Source organism: Lipotes vexillifer, unplaced genomic scaffold (genome assembly GCF_000442215.2).
Source record: "Lipotes vexillifer unplaced genomic scaffold, Lipotes_vexillifer_v1.1 scaffold278, whole genome shotgun sequence".
NCBI classification, from domain to species: Eukaryota; Metazoa; Chordata; class Mammalia; order Artiodactyla; family Lipotidae; genus Lipotes; species Lipotes vexillifer.
In genome coordinates, this window is record NW_006769677.1 from 3,069,288 (window position 1) to 3,073,665 (window position 4,378).

At 45.1% G+C, this 4,378-nt stretch overlaps 1 pseudogene across 1 annotated transcript; it reads right to left on the minus strand.

The window, feature by feature from the left end:
• Positions 1-1,226: 1,226 nt before the first annotated feature.
• On the minus strand, positions 1,227-2,273 carry LOC103077120 (receptor-binding cancer antigen expressed on SiSo cells pseudogene; annotated as a pseudogene). Its single transcript, XR_456893.1, has one exon. The product of XR_456893.1 is annotated as a receptor-binding cancer antigen expressed on SiSo cells pseudogene (transcript).
• Positions 2,274-4,378: the final 2,105 nt, after the last annotated feature.

Below are 4,378 nucleotides of genomic sequence, written 5' to 3' on the forward strand. Positions count from 1 at the left end.
ATGCACCCCTATGTTCATAGAAGCACTATTTTTTTTTTTTTTTTTTTCCTTGCGTTATGCGGGCCTCTCACTGCTGTGGCCTCTCCCATTTGCGGAGCACAGGCTCCGGACGCGCAGGCTCAGCGGCCATGGCTCACGGGCCCAGCCGCTCCGCGGCACGTGGGATCCTCCCGAAACGGGGCACGAACCCGCGCCCCCTGCATCGGCAGGCGGACTCTCAAGCACTGCACCACCAGGGAAGCCCCATAGAAGCACTATTTACAATAGCCAGGACATGGAAACAACCTAAATGTCCATCGACAGATGAATGGATAAAGAAAATGTGATACACACACACACACACACACACACACACACACACAATGGAATATTACTCAGCCATTAAAGAGAATGAAATACTGCCATTTGCAGCAACATGGATGGACTTAGAGATTATCATATTAAATGAAGTCAGAAAGAGAAAAGCAAATACTATATATATGATATCACTTATATGTGGAATCTGAAATACGACACAATGAACATATCTATGAAACAGAAGCAGACTCACAGACATAGAGAACAGATTTGTGGCTGCCAAGGGTGGGGGTGGGAGGTACTGGAAGTCTGGGATGAGCAGATGCAAACTATTATATATAGGATGGATAAACGACAAGGCCCTACTGTATAGCACAGGAAACAATATTCAATATCCTGTGATAAAACCATAATGGGAAAGAATATGAAAAAGAATACATACATGTATAACTGATTCAGTGCTGTAGAGCAGAAATTAACACATTGTAAATCAATAAAATAAAATTTTATTTAATAAAATTTTTTAAAAGAGAGGAAGAAGAAAATAGAAATCAACCACAGTCATTACTTGGAATGAAAACACACACACACACTCACATGTAGAAATACACTGTTTAATAAAAGATTTTTTTTTTTACTAACAATATATTGCAAATATATTTTCATAGGAGACTTCACTGCTTTTGTCAACTCTAATACTAACCAGCTGCATAAGAATGAGCCATCTCTTAAAATCTCTGGTTATCAGTTTTTGCACCTGTCAAGGGAAGAATCTGGAAGTAGACTGCTAAAATCCAGCAAGGTTGGATAGGTAAGTGAGCCCTTTGGATGAAATATTTTAAATGCCAGGTAGAGCAGTTTGGGCAGCAGTGAACTACGGCGGCCTCCTAAGCCACAGACCTTCTCAACTCCATTAATTTTTTTTAATATTTAAAATTACTTTATCATTATGCACATTGAAGGAAAGCATTATAGACAGCAGAGTTCTTTCCCACCATAAAATTTACACCCATTTAATTAGCTAGAAACACTAGCTTGAAGAGGTACTGATCTGTTCCATTTGTAATAGTTTCTCTACAGCAAACAATTGTCATATGGTTGGAACACGTTGAAGAAAATATTAACTCACAAGTCTTTTTTTGTTGAGTCTCAATCACCAAGAGTTCAAGGGACTTTGAGAGAACCCTGGTGTCCTGCATGGCCTGATGAATGCATTAAAATCAAGCCGTGTATTCGTATTCTGAAACTACTCTTAGCTCCATACAAATGTTACTTGCGTTGTGGAGCTCATGTTTCCCGTACTGGCACTTTGACATCTGAAGAACATTTTGTCATGAAAGTTTCACACCAATTTTGTTTTGTTCTTTCTTCATTAGCCCCTGTGCTTCCTTTTCCATTTTCTTCCTTTGTTGTTCTGCTGCTCTCTTTTCTCTCTCTTCTGCTGCCTCAGAACTTCTTTGGCTTGCCAGGCCCCATCGTCTTCTTTTTCCCATGCACTGGTATTTTCCTGCCAGGTATCCAAGTCACCTAATTCAGGAGACTGATGAATAAAAGGCATATCTTGTGTAACTGCTAGTCTACTAGAGAAACCCCTGCTAGCATCTGGGATGCCAAACTTTAATGGTTCTCTGTTCTTAATAATGATTTTCTGGGTTTTCCTTATAGTTGGTGTCGTGTCCTTAAAATAGTCAGGTTCCAGTTGTTCTAAAGCAGTTTGCTGTGTTGCCACATTCCCATTCCCTCCTTCAATCTTTACACTTGTGGGTGCATCTTCATCCCAGGAAGCCCACTCTTCAACATCTGTCTGCTTAGGAACTGATGAATAATCAACTGTAGTTGGCAAAGTTCTTTGGTCTCCACTTAATTTCCGTCCTCTGCCAGGTCTGCGTATTAATCTCTTTTGGAATGAGAATACTGTTGCTAGGCAGGTACAAACTTTAAATAACCGAAACTGTGTGATACCCATGGTGGGAATCAAAACCTGCCCCTCCCCCTCCCCGCCCGCCCGGCGGAGGCTCCCAGCTGCTGCGGGCTGCGCGCGCGCGCGCACACACACACACACACACACACACGCGCGCGCACACACACGCACACACACGGCGCGCGCACGCGCGCTGCTGGTCGCTTCCTCGAGCTTGCGCTCCGCCGGCTCAGTCCCAGCCCCGCTCATTCAAAGCTGGGCGCGCGGTCCGTCTCAGCCGCCGCTGCTGCCCCGCAGCTGCCATGGCCGCCCCCTCGTCGGGAAACCCTCCCCGAGTCCCTCCTCCTGCCTCTCCTCCTTCGCCCTCGAAGGCGGCTCTCGGTAGTTCAACTCCATTATTTTATATTCTTTTTCTTTTAGTTCTTATAGCACTGTTTGAAATTTTAAGATAGTCCCCCAAACACAACTTTACTTTCTTCCTATTTTCCTGTCATTTCCTGAAAATAATACATTTGTTTTTCTTATCATATGAAGCGAGCCTTGTTGTATACAAGCCACATATAGGAGGTTGTAGCCTCGGCTTCTGAAGAGGGGAAGATATGAAAGAAAACCCATGACTCTTCCCGCTTCCGTGGACTTAGGGCCATGCTCTTATTTAAGATCCTCCTTCTAAATCCCGTTGACAGGACCTCACCAGCTGATACTGTGGCTTGCCTCGCATCTAATAATATCCTGGATCTGGATTTCCTTTCAGATGTTTCTAAATTTGATTCCTCTTTGTTTCAGCTGCAGAGCAATCCCAGAGGAAAGGGCAAAGAAGGTTATGGGCCCTTTTCACCCCTGGGAATCTTAGAAACCCAAGAAGGGATTCTCCCAAGAAGGGACTCTTCAGGATAAAAGATCTCCCTGTGGGGAGATGACTAAACCCCTTTATCTGGCGTGTGGCATTTGTGCCTTCTTACGGTAAATTCCTTTAGGGACGTGATTTCTAACAGCCTTTCCTGGAATCGGTGGATGCTGTCATGTACAACATACAACCTGAGAAGAGCAATTCAGACACAGAACTGGAGTCCATAAACAAATCAGCTCCCGTGTCCCTCTGCCACGGTCTCTTCCCTATCTCTGTGGCATGGTTTTACTTTGTCACAGGCCGCGTTTCCCAACACAAGTGGTTTCATTTGGGTTAACCGCTAATGCTCCAGTTGCTTCAATGACATCCCATCATTATCCTTAGACTAGCGGCTTTTAAACATGATTTCTTAGCACTGGTCTGCAGGTCAACACCGAGATGTCCTGTGCCCCTCAACACTCAGAGGCTCCCACTTAGGGAAGGTAAGAAGAGAACCCGTACTGTGAGCACCCTCCAAGGGTCCAGGCACTCTGCTTGGCATTTATGTTCAGTATTTTTTTTTTTTTTTTTTTTTGCGGTACTCGGGCCTCTCGCTGTTGTGGCGTCTCCCGTTGCGGAGCACAGGCTCCGGACATGCAGGCTTAGCAGCCATGGCTCACGGGCCCAGCCGCTTCGCGGCATGTGGGATCTTCCCGGACCAGGGCACGAACCCACTTCCCCTGCATCGGCAGGCGGACTCTCAACCACTGTGCCACCAAGGAAACCCTATATTCACTATCTTACTTCATCATTATAACCATATAGTCTGTAAATATTATCACTTTTTTTTTTACAAATAAACCAAATCTCAGAGAAGTCACTTTCCTCTTGCACATCACCATGTCACGTGGGACATGAAAGAGCTACAATGAAAGCCCTCAGCTCTGACTCTTCCCAGATGAGACCAGAACCTTTCAGAGAAATCCCTAGAGGAAACAGGAGAACAGAGAAAAGATCTGTGGTTTTTCTTTTCCTCACAGAGTAGATCTGTCACAGCTGATGAATCACAGTTGGTTCTCGTGTACCTGTTGACACTCGTTTGCTCGAGGTCTGTTGCGAAAGATGGGGTAAATTGAGATGGAGGTGGAAAAGGAGCAGGGAATTGGGGAGCCTCATTCGAGCTCCTAGGTGCTGGTGGATCCTTCTGACCTATGACACACAATCCTGGGGGCCAGTCTTCAAGTTCTTCTCCTGGGAGACTTAAAGACAAAGCTACTTGTCTGAGCTGAGCAGCTCTAGGCAGAGGAAGGACAGCAGGAAGTTTGTCAAAG